Source organism: Lepidochelys kempii, chromosome 5, assembly GCF_965140265.1.
Source record: "Lepidochelys kempii isolate rLepKem1 chromosome 5, rLepKem1.hap2, whole genome shotgun sequence".
NCBI classification, from domain to species: Eukaryota; Metazoa; Chordata; order Testudines; family Cheloniidae; genus Lepidochelys; species Lepidochelys kempii.
Window position 1 is genome coordinate 83,661,771 of NC_133260.1, and position 15,207 is coordinate 83,676,977.

Sequence of the window (15,207 nt, forward strand, 5' to 3'; positions counted from 1 at the left end):
TCTCACACCCTCACAGTGTCTTTCCCTGCTACTACGGTTTACTGAATTGCTGTTAAAAGAATCGGAAAAACAGAAGCAGATATAGTTCAGAGGCTTAGTAACTGTTATAGAGATTCTGTGTTGTGCTTCTATTAGGCACAGCACAGGTCTTGCAGCTCAGAGAGGTGTGGGTGTGTGTAGAGCAGCTTTAAGCTGCCTTTGCAGCCTTTCAATCCTGAGCTGCTGGAGACTCCATCCCCTTGCATAGTTTAGACCAGTAGCTCTCAACCTTTCCAGACTACTGTACCCTTTTCAGGAGTCTGATTTGTCTTGTGTACCCCAAAGTTTCACCTCACTTAAAAACTGCTTGCTTACAAAATCAGACCTAAAAATACAAATGTGTCACACAGCACACTAGTACTGAAAAAATACTTTCTCATTTGTATCATATAATTATAAAATAAATCAATTGGAATATAAATATTGTACTTACATTTCAGTGTTTAGTATAAAGAGCCATACAAACAAGTCATTGACTGTGTGGAATTTTAGTTTGTACTGACCTTGCTGGAGTTATTTATGGAGCCTGTTATAAAACTAGGCAAATACTGTATCTAGTTGAGTTGATGTACCCCCCTGGAAGACCTCTGAGTACCCCTATATACCTGTGGTTGAGAACCACTGTTTTAGACAGCCTTGAGGGCCTGTCTAAATTACAGGGACTACCCCAGGCTGCCCACTGTGCTGCAGCATTGCCCTGAATCTCTATAGTGCTGCATGCTGAGGCCATGTCCTTGACATGCCCTCCCATCCCAGCACATCCGCTACAGCAGGGCTTATAATGGGCAGGGGGGCCTCAGAGGGCAGTCTTAGGGCTTTCCTCTGCAGTGCCTGAACCAGGGAAATCCTCCCCTGCCCAGATATAGGCCTTATAAGGCCACTTTATGCCACTTTGAGCCTTTTATTGAGCATAAAGGGGCCAAAGCAGGGATGTGAATTTAACCCCTTGATCATTCTAGTCTGAATTCAGCCCTGGCTGGAAGTGACCAAAAAAAGGGGTTTGCTTAGCAGATAGACATCCATCACAGTTTTCACCACTATTAGGAATTTTAGAGGATTGATGCACTCTGTGACTCCTACACATGATCTCTCCAAAACAAGGTTGAAACACATAGTTAGCAGTGTAGAGAAGACTAAACTGCTACACACGGCTGTTTTGTGGATAATCAAAAGCCTCTAGTCTGCAGGGCTGTAAAGCCAATGTATTTCACAAGTACTAAATACACTCCAATTATTTTTAAAGAAAATAGCATTGATGTAGTTAATGTACCTCATATGGTAGGTTTGTACAATTAATTTGAAAATTTGAAAATTAATTTGAAGTAATTTATACTCAAATAGTGTAAAAAGGAATACAAAATAATCAGTATAGCTTTTGTTTTGGTACGTGCATAAAAAAATGCCCCATTTACATCTGTTTGGTATTTTCTGGAATACGTATAAGAACTGTATTATATAAAAGCTCTTTACCCTACTAACCATCCTCTTTATTGCAGATGGTTTAACTTTTGCTGGGAAGCAAAACTGAGTCACACAGCTGTGTGTTAATTATCTGTCTTTTTTTTTTTTATCCTCAGGTAGAGTTACTTCTGTTCATTGCACTGTCAGGATGTGGTATCAATAGTTATTTTCATTTATTTCTAACACCATACTGAGGATTTTGTACATTATCAACACCCATCACAAGTTCTTGTTCACCTACCAGTACAGCTACTACTGTGTGTATGTCATATACAGTGAACTGATACTCCTAGAACAATAGCCCAATGAAACTGCTGACGGTAGGATTTGGAGGAGGACCGATTCTTGCCTTCCCAATGACACTTAAGCATCATGTTGTACCTGGATCCCAAGTATATGGATCTACTAATTCTGATAGCCCTGATACTTTCTCAAAATCTGCTGCCTCTACATTCTGTTCTGGTGTCACTGTGCCCATTCTTGAGCAGTGATGTAAAAAGAACTTCCAACATTAAAAAAAAAAATCTGAATTTTGAAGAGCATGAACAATGTAGAGAGTCCCTAAAGATTGCACAAAGAGAAATTAGCTCCTAGTTGTTTGGACAATGATCATAGTTTACCAAAGAAATACCTTAATTATATCCTGCTTCCCATTCAGTTTGACTGCTCAAAAGGCCATTCCTTCGATCACGAGACTAGAGCTTGGATCAGTCCAAGCTCCATGAGAGGGGTAAGAGCATACCCAACTGAATGGTAAGGGCCTAGCATAGGTGTATATTGTTAAGGGAAGGAAAAGGGTTCCAGAGTGCCAGTCAAATGTCTGAAATACTTGAGGCTTGGAAACTACTATATTGGAGACAAAGCCAATGTCCTACAAAGACAAGACAGAAATTAATAACAACAAGGAAACCCAGCTATTCTACAGAGGTGTGGAATACTCGAGTTGTGTCTTTGTGACTGGATTTATCAAAGGAAGGAATCCAGAATCTTTAGTGGTCTTTTCCCATACCAGACAATCAGAATACTCAGGGAACATCCTACCAGGATGCCCCTCCTTGCCTGTGCAGTTGGAACCTCAAGGCTGCACCCCCTTTCTCCAGGATCAGTACTATCAAGGTTCCTCCCCCACTCTGTACCTTCATATAATGTGAGATCAAGAATTAGGATTAAATGGAAAGTGATTTTCCCTTGAATTCTCAAAAGTAATGTGTTCTTAAAAGAGGTGAACAGAAGGTGATGCATGGCTGATGCTGAGACTATTTATGCCTAATCCGTTGGAAAAAATGGTCAACACAACATGTTATATAAAGATAAATTGGTGGATTGTCTGTACTGCCAAGTTGCATTTAGACAATCTAAAGCAGAAGAGGCTTTTGTATTTTTGTATCTTTTGTAATTGCAGTTCATTAAACAGCTCATTACAAAATTCATTCCTTACTCACAGAGTCACAGACACTTACCAAAGTACATTCACTTCCTATAGTGGTGTTTCATTTCTGAGAAAACCTCAAAAGTTTACATAGCACACAAAAAGCATCACAGATCAGACCCTGCATAAAAGAGCAGAGAAAAGAGTGGGGGAAAAGTCTTAGCAAACATTTTTGCTATTTCTGACTCATGTTTCAATCCAGCACATTCAGACCCTTTGTTAGCTTTTCACAAATACTCATATATATCAAATGTTGCTCCCATTAATGTTTATAGAAAGCAAATGTGTGACTTGTGGTTGAGATTCATTTAAACAAGGAACTAAATTAGTTTATACATAAACTAACTGTATTTCATAATTAACTGAAATTCTTTCAGGTAGAAGCAGAAGCAACTGATAAAGGTTAAGTCATTCAATCAGAGAACAGAAATAATACTATGTGACTTAGGTAGCCAAACATCTAGCATGACTAGCAATCTCAAAAACACTCCTAGCAAAGAGTTCATGAGCAATTACTCAGTAAAATGAATTTGCACACATGATTAAAGTAATAATTGTGAATAATGAACAGATTATTCCAGATCAAAGCCTGATTATTATTGATCTGTGAACAGAAACAAAAAGGGCTGAATTAACAAGATAAATAAGTCATTTTAAAGTGTTCTAGAGCCCCCATCACTGTGGTATCTGAACACCATACATGATTTTTGCCCCAATTCAGCAAGATACCCAAGCTTGTGCTTAAAATTATGCACGTGCGTAAGTACCTTGCTAAATCAGAGCCTTATTGTATACCGTGAAACAATAAATGATGCTACCTCCTAACAGGTTTGCTTGGGCTCTGTCGACTTCAGTGTCCCTGCTGATTAGTGGCCTAGAAAGAGGTGGCTTCTAAAGTTGTCAGGTTGATCAGAATTTTTTACATGAAGATCAGGACATAGAAATTCATTTTTGTATTGAATACACAGTCAATGTAGGCTATGGAGCACTGGCACTGTGTGTACCAGCTGCAGCTTATGGGCGGCTTTTCTGGTCACCTCCAGGTTTAGCAGGTTAAACTGGCACATCTTGACATGACTGTCATGGATGGGAAAAGTTTAACACATCTGTTTTTCAACAGTGCGAGCATGGAATTCCCAATTTGGGTAGAAAAAAACCCTTTTTGCATTTGTTGAAAATAATCATGATTCTGCACAAAAACAAGAGAGGAGGTGAGTGTTTGGACCAGCCGAAAGCAGCTGGCCACCCTTTGGGACATATGCTACCATTATCCAGAGCCAGACTTCTTATTATAGATAATAGGAATTTTACATGTAAAATGATGGCAGAATAGTGTTTGTTTCTTTTTGTAGCAGGGGGCTAGAAGTATCTTCTAATAAAAAGAGGGGCTAATAAAATACAACAAACGTGATAACAAGAAAAATGCAATCTCAACTTTCACAACATGACCTGTCCCCAAATATAACCAGTCCAGACTTTACTCTTCGGATCACAACAAAGAATGTTTTCATAGATTCCAAGGCCAGAAGGATCTAGTCTGACCTCCTGCATAACACAAGCTATAGAACATTCCCCCCAAAAATTCTGAGAGCACATCATTTAAAAAAACATCCAATCTTGATTTAAAAATTGTCAGTGATGGAGAATCCACGACCCTTGGTCCATTGTTCCAATGGTTAATTACTCTGACTCAAAAATCTACACCTTCTTTCCAGTCTGAGTTTGTCTAGCTTCAACTTCCAGACATTGGATCTTGTTATACTTTTCTCTGGTACACTGAAGAGCCCATTCTTAAATATTTGTTCGCCATGTAGTTACTTACAGAGTGTAAACAAGTCACCCCTTACCCTTTTCTTTGTTAAGATAAATAGACTGAGCTCTTTGAGTCTATCACTATAAGGCATGTTGTCTAATCCTTTAATCATTCTTGAGGCTCTTCTCTGAACTATCTCCAATTTATCAACATCCTTCTTGAACTGTAGGCACCAGACCTGGACACACTATTCCAGCAGCAGTTATAATAGTGCCAAATACAGAGGTGAAATAACTTTTTTACTCCTACTCAAAATTCTCTTGTTTATGCAACTCAGGATCACATTCGCTCTTTTGGCCACAGCATCACATAGAGAGCTCGTGTTCAGCTGATTATCCACCACAACTTCCAAATCTTTTTCAGAGTTTTATACCATTTACAGGCTAAATTCCTGCTGTACCACTCCTGAGCAAGCAGGAAAGACAGTGCTCTAGTATGTGAACTTAATATGTTTGCAAACTGATTAACAATCTTCAGGTATATTTAAAGACAAACTGGAAAATACAAGAAGGAAATCTAACTTTTTTCCTGCACTGCAGATTAGGACTCAAAGTGAAATATCCTCCCTCAGATTCATTCATTTGCCATGTCTGAATATCTTTTTCCTCATCTACCATTTGATGAACATTTTTGTCCTTCAAGACAGTAGAGGTTGAAAGAGTATTTAGGGAAAAGTGGTATTTTTAAAAATGAGTTAAGTGCTTTTATTTTACTAAAAAAACAAATACAAAGCAAACCTATACTGGTTTCAAGTGCATATTTTCTCACATTAAAAATCACCATAGGGTCAAGATTTTCAAACCTGCATACCGGAAGTGGGGAACCTAAATCCATACATAGACACCTATGTAGCTATTCTGAGAGGTGGGAACTCTGGGTGCTCAGCACCTCTGCAAATCAGCACCCTGTAATATTTAGATGCCTAAACACAGGGCCAGACTCTGCTAGCCTTTCTCTGATAGCAGTCCCACTTCATACACATTGCTCTGTATGAGTAAATGTAGTAGAATTTGACCCAGCAAAATAATTTGGACAATATAAAGTTCCACTCAAACCTTCTCACCAGGCTTCTAGAGTTCCTAACCCAATGCTGTTCAGGCCACACCATCCCTCCATCCGCACACTCTCTCATACCAGGATCCTGCTCTCTGGCAGTCCTCTGGAATCTGCTTCTTGCTTGTTCATTCCCTCTAGCTCAAGGCCTTATCTCCAAGAAGGTTTTGCAAGGCAGGTGGCTTTTGCCCCTGGTCAAGGGTGGGATTTGTTCACCCCCTAACGCCCTGACAATAGACTGGCTCATATTCTAGTGGGGCTCTGTTGTGTGTGAAACATCACCATCCCCAGTAAAGCGCATTCTGAAGCACCACACAGAGCAGGAGCTGGTGAATCTGAGCTTTGGGGGCGGGGCATTAAAAATAAATTTAAAAAACAAATACATGTAAAGTTAATATTAAGCTGAATGACCCTCAACCTGGCTATTTGGGGCATTCAGTATCTTATTCCAAAGTTACTAGAATGTTCATATTTCAATTAAATGTGCTTCATGGCTTAAACACCAATTTCAGCCAATAATAATGGTGTGTTAAATATTTTACCTCGAAAGCAAACCACATTTTAAACAGCATTTTAAATGGCTGCTGTGCTGATAACAATAGTGGGTTTGTACCAGTGTACTTAAACTGTACATATTTCAGAAAGAAAGCTAAGGTGACAAACACTCTCAGTTAAAAAGAAAACTGCATTATAATCGAGTGGTTGTTAGTGCAATCCTGGTTATTATTTAGTGAATGTTTATGATCTATTTCTTTCCCAATTAACATACTGAACAAGGTCCTATAGAGTTATCAGTACGATACCACAATCCAACAGCAGACTGAATAATGAGACAGCTATGACAAGGTTTCAAAAGGAAATCACAAAGTGTTGAGTGTCTTTGTATGTTTCATATGCCTGTGATGGCAATTTGTCAAATATAGAAAGAAGCTTTCATGCATGTCACTTTTAACACTTGGAATAAAATATACTATTAACAGCATTATGCTAACGGTTGCTCAAAAGGGCCATCCAGCATATATCAAATTAAATTAACATAACCGGACTAGTGTGCATGCCAGTTCCCTCAAGAACAATACAAGGTTTCTGTGATCCATTAGGCGCTCTGAAAATTGTGGCAGGCAAGTAAAAAGCTAATGACACTATGAACAGGGATTCCTGGCCACGCTAACTATGCTGAACACTGACATTCTATATTCTGCAAATGAGCATTTCTGCTCCAGGAAAGAAACTATTTAAAAGAAGCAACAACGCTAATTTTTTATTTTATTTTTTTACTTTAATTGTTAAAGCTGACATTCCAATGAAAATGTGAAAACCAACGGACAGCCAACAGTGTATCACAGAATTAAAAATACACGTTAACTACTGTCTTGCTCTGCCCTCATGTGGCAATCCTAGGAAAATGCATTAGGAAAAGTTGCTCAGAAATTAGAACGGCACAAAGAAAATGTTAGAGACAAGGTGGGTCCTATAAAAGATAATACCTCACCACCTTATCTTTCTGATATCCTGGAACTGACACAGCTACAACTACACTGTGTACAGAGAAAATATTGTAAGACAGAGCAAAAAAGAAGCCATTTAACATTAGTACATATTGATCCATAAATATTTGCATTATGGAAGCAGAGGGGTATATTTGTTGGTGATCTGCCTACTAGTTCATGATCATTTAAACATACTAATATGTGTTAATCTATAATACAACTAACAACCTTCATGGTGGGTCATCCTGCCACTGCTTTCCATGGTTTCCCCTTCCTCCTGGATAGAAGCCAGACCCAAAAAGAATAGGGTGCTAATAGCAAGCTTCCTCTTATGGAAACATCCGGCAGAATTTAATAGGGGGTTAATTATGGCAGAAGTGTAATAGAGTTCTATACTTTAAAGTCTTGTAATGGAAAATATCTTTTTGATAGATTTTTGAACCATCCTATATACTTCCCTAACAGGAAGAGAATGTTCTATTTAATTCCAGGGAGCAACTCCAGAAAGTGATACTGACAAGTATATATCCATTGTTCAAACTGGCTGAAGTGCAAAACCTATCATATAGGTTAAATGATGAAAAGTAAATTTTATATATTATATATAGAAAGCAAGTTCAATAAAAACATATTATAATCTACTTAGCTGCCTAAGGTATAGAGCAACAGAACTGTGCTACAAGAGAAGGGATTGCCAATTAGGATATAATGGCTCAAAAATATAATCAAGATTCCTGGACTTTGAGGAGAAAGATAGTGTATTGTATTGTAGGTGATGTACTCCTTCTCCAGGAATTGAAGTATCAAATACACTGAACTGTAGCCTTCTGCTGTCACACAGTAATATTAGCTGCAATTGATTGCCCATCTTCAGAAGTTCAGGGATGTTTAGTCTACATCTCCTAATAAGGAGATGTGAAATTTCACAGATTCCTTTCTGTAATAAAATAGGGCCCAGCCTGCAAATGCTTCATCTGCAGAATGCTCACTGACTACAGTGGCAGTTCTGTGAGTGCTCTCATTGCTGAACTGGGCTCTTACAGGGCATGCATTCAGCATAATCAGGAACTTTTTTTTTTTTAAGAACAATGCAAAAAAACAATGTAATATATAGTTATGGAAAAAAGGATGCAAGGCATGTAGTCTGCAGGGTTTTCTTAACAGTCTAGATCAGGGGTCTCAAACACGCGGCCCGGGGCTATTTCCTGCTGCCCACCAAGCAGCCCGTGCGCCCCCCCCCCCCCCCCCGGCCTACCTCCAGGCCAGGGGTGGGCAAACTACAACCCGTGGGCTGGATCCAGCCCGCGGGATTGCCCCCCGTAGCCCCGTGAGCCCTACGCTGCTCCCTGAAGCGGCTGGCACAAAGTCCCTGCGGCCCGGGGGGAGGGGCAGAGGGCTCCGTGCGTTGCCCTGGCTTCCAGGCACCGCCCCCCGCAGCTCCCATTGGCTGGGAACGGGGAACCGTGGCCAATGGGAGCTTCAGGAGAGGTACCTGGAGGAGCGGCAAAAGCAGCGCATGGAGCCCTGTGCCCTCGCTCACACCCCTGGCTCCCCTGGGCCGCAGGGACATGGTTCCGGCTGCTTCCCAGAGTGGAGCAGGGCCGGGGCTAGGGCCAGGGCTGGGACCAGGGCAGGCAGGCAGGGAGACTGCCTTGGCCCTGGTGCGCGCCGCTGCCACCCCAGAGCCACTCTAGGTAAGCGGTGTCGGGCCGGAGCCCAAACCCCTCCTGCACCCTGCCCCCCAACTCCCTGCCCTAAGCCTCCTGCTGCACCCCTCCTGCACCAACTCCCTGCACTGAGCCCCCTGCCACATCCCACATCCCTCCTGCACCCCAACCCCCTGCCCTGAGCCTCCTGCCTGCACCCCAACCCCTTGCTGCACCCCAACTCCCTGCCCTGAGCCTCCTGCCTGCACCCCAACCCTCTGCCACACACCGCACTCCCTCCTGTACCCCACACCCCAACTCCCTGCCCTGAGCCTCCTGCCACACCCCGCACCTCAACTCCCTGCCCTGAGCCCCCGCCACACCCTGCACCCCCTGGGGGCAAGGAGGGAGCAAAGTTGGGCTGAGGACTTTGGGGAAGGGGTTGGAATGGGGGTGGGAAGGGGTGGGAAGAGGCGGGGTGGGGGCGGGGCCTCATGGAAGGGGTGGAATGGGGGCGGGGCAGTGAAGGGGGGGGTGTCAGTGATGCAGTCCTCGGGCCAATGCACTAGTCCTCATGTGGCCCTCATGGTCATTTGAGTTTGAGACCCCTGGACTAGATGTCACAAAACACAAAAGTAAGAGCAGTTCTTTTTGTATTAACCCAATAATAATTTCATCTATTCATCTTTTACTTTTTAACATGGGTTTTGTCTTTCAGTTTTACTACACATGTCCCACTGTCCCCCCAGATTAGAGCTCCTCCTCGCAAAAAAACGTTACTGTTGTTATATCCATCATGCTGTAGATGTGCACAAGCCTTGTGCACCAGTGCTAGAGACTTTTCCCAATCACCGAGCTTCATGTGCTGCGAAGCGAGGATATGAAGGGCAGAGTTGTTTCACCCCTCCCTCAGTTCCTTTGCACCAGAATCTGAGGGTAGACTCCGATGCGTTGGGAATTAGGAGTGGGTCGTGTAGTGGACATATGCAACACATCTCAAAGAATGACTCTTACAAAGGTAAGGAGTACTTGTGGCACCTTAGAGACTAACTAATTTATTTGAGCATAAGCTTTCGTGAGCTACAGCTCACTTCATCGGATGCGTAAAGTGGAAAATACAGTGAGGAGATTTATATACACACAGACCTTGAAAAAATACACATTGTAAGGAGTGTGATCACTTAAGATGAGCTATTACCAGCAGGGTAGCTCATCTTAAGTGATCACTCTCCTTACAATGTGTATTTTTTCAAGGTCTGTGTGTATATAAATCTCCTCACTGTATTTTCCACTTTACGCATCCGATGAAGAGGGCTGTAGCTCACGAAAGCTTATGCTCAAATAAATTGGTTAGTCTCTAAGGTGCCACAAGTACTCCTTTTCTTTTTGCCAAAGCAGACTAACACGGCTGCTACTCTGAAACCTGTTACAAAGGTAACAGTTTGTCAGGAATCAGGGCCTGCACCAGAGCCAGTCTCTGGGCAACCTAATATGTGCAGCTGGCCTGTAGTTGGCTGCCTGATTGGCTACACTGCCTGATTGATTGGAAGAGAAAGCAGACTGGCTCTTAAGCTCAGCAATAGCAGTAGTCCAGTAGCTGCTCAAAGCATTCATCCATGGCTGCAATAGCTCCTGCACCTGCTTGTTCCGAGTCTGGTTCTAGCCCTGCTTCTGCCTCGCTCCAAGTAACCCAGCTCCGATTCTTGACTTGACTCCTGCTCCAACCACTAGGTATGTCCTCCCAGTCACTGACATGTTTTTTTCATCTTCAAGTGCTTTCACATGTCCATTACAGTATAGGTGGCTCCCAAGCTGTTACCCTAGGTGGTATGGCTAGAAGTCTTATTAGAAGAGGCACTGTTTTGCCTACATTTGCATCCTCTCTTGACTGAGGCAATGGTGAGTAATGTCTGGCAAAAGTATGGCTTGAGGATCACACTGCTGCCCTACAGATATCTATAACTGGGACATCTGCTACGAATGCTGCCGAGGCCAAGTGAGCTCTGGCCAAATGCATTATAAACTTGTTGGGAGGTGATATACCTTTGGTTGCATAACACAATTATAAATTTGATAATTCATTGCAAAAATCTTTGAGTAGTGATTGGATCTCTCATGCATTCTGCATCCATAACAAAAAGTTGGGGCAAAACTCAACAGGGCTTAGGCCGATCCACGTAAAGACTAACACTCAACGAACCTCTAGGTGTGGAGTCTCCACTCATTTCTACATGAGTGCGGTTTTGACAAGAACATTGGCAAATGGTTCAAATGGGAGTCAGAAACCACTTTCCAAAGGAACCTGAGATGTGATCCCGGCTGCATCTTGTCCTTGAAGAAGAACTGTATATAGTGGGTCAGTGACCAATGCACTCTGTTTACATACCCTCCTGGTAGATGTAATGACTACCAAGAAAGCCACCTTCACTGACAGGTGCACAGTGGCTGAAAGGGAAGGTCCATAGGTGCAGACAAACCAAGTTCAGGTCCTAGGAAGGAGTTGGTTCTCTGATGGGCAGAAACAATCTAGACCCTTCAGGAATCTGTTTGTGAGAGGGTGAGTGAAAATAGTCCTACCATCTTTGCGAGGTTGAAAAGACAAGATGGCCACTAGATGTATCCTGATGGAGCTAATTGATAAACCTGATTCCTTGAGGTTCAAGAGACCAAAGAATCACAGAATCATAGAATATCAGGGTTGGAAGGGACCTCAGGAGGTCATCTAGTCCAACCCCCTGCTCAAAGCAGGACCAATCCCCATCTATCCCCATTTAGATAGTCCAGCATCATTTGAATTTTAGTCTGCATCAGTGAGAAGTTATGGAGACAGACCAGACGGAGAAATTTTTCCACTTACTAAGGTAAATAGCCCTAGTGGAAGGTTTCCTGCTGTTAAGGACACATTGTGGACTGCCTCTGAGCATCTTCTGCATTCAACCACAAGAAAAACCACAAGAAAAGGCATGAGATGGAGCAATACCTGGCCATGGTTCTGTGTCAGCATGCCTCTAAATACTGGTTGCAGCAGGGGTTCTACAGTGGATAGTCTGTAGAGGTCTGAATATCATATCTGTCTTGGCCAGCCTGGGCCAAGAATCATCCTGCCATGTTCTTGCTTGAGCTTGACAAATGATCCTGGGAATCACAGGTATTGATGGGTATGCATATAGGAGCTCTTATTCCACGGAAACGATATTGATCCTAGTCTATGACCAACTCTGGAACAAAAGTGGGCATACTTGCTGTCCTGACAAGTTGCAGACAGGTCCACAAACATTTTGAAGGGCCATTCGTCCTAAGTGAATGATCGACTCAGATGATCTGCCAGACCATTTTGAACCCCAAGCAAGCGAGAAGCTTTGAGAGTGACAGAGTTCCAAAAACAGAAGTTCACATTCCACAGCTAGACTGCCTCCTAGCAGAGGCTGTCCAGTCTGGATCCTCCTCGTTCATTCGCATAAAAGACTGCTGTTGGCAGTAAACACCTGAACTGACTTTTCTTGACTGTGAGGGAGGAAGTGCTAATGTGCCCAGAAAATTGCACATAATTGTAACCTGGCCTCATGTGCGACCCATAAACCTTGAGTCCGATGCACTCCCCATCCCATAGCTGCTGCATCCATTACCAAAGTCATGGTAGGGATAGGTGGAGAGAAAGGGACCTCCTGCACAGGTTGTCTTGATACCAGGGCTGAGGGAGTGTGTGACTGGAGTGCTCCAGTGCCGACGGACTCAACCGCTGTAGTGATGACAGATGAGGGTGTGACAGGTTCCCCTGGGATGCCACCTGGAACTGACGTACCACTGAGTCCTCTGACCCAACAGCCTGGGCTCCCTCTATCACTGTGTTGCTGTGACAAGTTACAAAGCCCTCCAAGCTTGCACTCCCACCAGCATTCATGCAGGTAAGGACACACCCAGCTGCAGTTACATGCAGGCTCTCTAACCATCAGCCTAGGACCCCAGAGCAGTACCATCCTGCCCTTGTCAAATCTGGCCAGTATATGGGCTTAACATCTGGTCTGTTTAACATCTGGACCTTGAAGAACACAGACATAGGGATCTCATCCATTCTGCTGGTAATGCTGGGAGAGCACTTCCACAAGGGGCCACTGAACAGCTTCCCTTTGATGCCTGACAGGGTTTCAACACGGGTTTCTAAGCTGCCTCCATGAGGATGTACTGGACATGCTCCTCCCTCAGTTTCTTTGCCCTGGCCTTAAAACCATGGCAACTGGAGCACCTGTCTCTAATGTGACCCTCACCCAGGCACTTGAGACAGCACAAATAAGGGTCACTGTAGAGCATAAGCTTTCTGCAGCTCACACATGACTTAAACCCTGGAGACTTTGGTATAGGCCTTCCCCATATTGGGTGGGGCCTAGATGCTCTGCTAAGCAAAGCTTTAGCCAGAAAGCCAAAATAATCCAAATAAAATAGTAAAACAAATTTAGTAAGATGAGAAATAAAAACAAAACTTTTAAGAGTCCAGGGTGAAAAGAGTACCACTAGGCAAATAATTCATGAAAATCCCTCAGGCTCTGACCAGCAACCACGGAAAGTGAGAAGAAACTAAGGGAGAGGCAGGGCAACTCCACCCTTTATACCCTCGCTTCTCAACATAAGAAGCTCAATGTTGGGCAGGGCCACCCCTATGGGTACTTCTAGGGAAAACTCTCCCACACCAGTGCACAAGGCATGTGTGCACACACCTACAGAGTAAGTGATATATGCAAGAACTCAAAGAAGATTCCATTTTCAGGTGGAAATATTCATTAGCAGCCCAGTTAATAAAACAGACAGGCTTTCTGCAAGGTAGGTCAAACAGAAAGTGGTTGAGTTTTCAAAAGCTTGAAGAAAGTAAATTCACTCCCATTCACTCATAACTGACTTGACTCTTGTTCATCTGCATCTACTGCCAGAATTGAGGTGATGTAATTAAGGCAGTCTAAAAAATGTGTTCCACATATAGAGCCTGACTAATGGCTTTCAAGAGCAGAATGATTCATTTTTCTCTAGCTAACTGTGGCTAATAATGAGTATACTAATTAAATGGGGCACTTCTCCAACTCCTTGAAAACCATTTTTAAGCACAGAAGACTTCAAGAACTCCTGAAATCTGCACAAAAAATCACTGCGTATTCACGCCGATCTGCTTTTGAGCTAGTTTCTACTCTTTTGGTTAAAAGACAAGATATCTTGATCCAGGTCATTCCCTCTGAGGAACTCCAGGAAGGCAGCACACCCCTGGTATCAGTCTCTTCTCTACAATCTGCAGAGAGCTTTCTGTGGGTTTAGAGGTTCACAGTGTCAGGGCCCTTTGGCATGTCCCCCCTCAGCACTATAGAATCTTTAATCTGTAATGCAGATGTTCATGGTCACTCCAGCCTCCTGGGGCCATTGTCCACAGGAGGCGCCTTATACTTTTCAGTTATGTTGCAAGGATGCCAGCACTGTTCTCCAGGTGGCTTGTAACAGCCGAGGGGTGGAGGTGTCCCAGAGGCAGACCCCCTATTACATGGGTTCATCAAGTCTGTTCCGATGTTGGACTCTCAGGCCATCAAGCCTTTGCGGTTGCACAGGAACAGACCAAATGGTGAACGATTGCTATGGCCAACTATCTGGCTAAGTGTTGAAGAAGGAAGGAAGGAAGAAGTGAAAATCTGTCCCCCAATTTACTGATATAAGATCTAAAGTATAAGTGGAACTGCAAATCAGACCACAGTTACCTTCATTTTAATTGCAGCACCATAGAGAAAGAATCAGTGGCTATTTTGTCCATGCTGCATCTCTTTTTAACTGTCCTCGAGATGGTTATTGTGACGAGGGTTCCAGGGGGGCCACACTGAGGTTGCTTAATCAGGGCAAACTGCAAAGAATGGGCAGACGATCCCCAAAACTGGTGGTTATTCTGATACTCAGATTTACCAAGCCAGCAACAAAACAAACACCTTACTGGTTACCCAGAAGCCAAAACACAGTTCCCTTAAAGCAACCCAGCCTCGGGCATCCTCCCAGACAGTCAAGACAAATATGATGATGATTACTGAAAATCTTGTTCATCATCTACCAATCCTAAAGGATGGACACATTATCTTCCAGGTCAATGAATATTTCAGATCTTTCCCAAATAAATGCTTACAGCTAATTCTTATTACCTAAACTAAAATTTATTAAAAAAGAAAAGAGGGTATTGGTTAAATGATCATTATACAGACATGAACAGAGTCCTTAGGTCAGTTTCATAGTAGAGATGGTGAGCTTTAGAATTGCAAA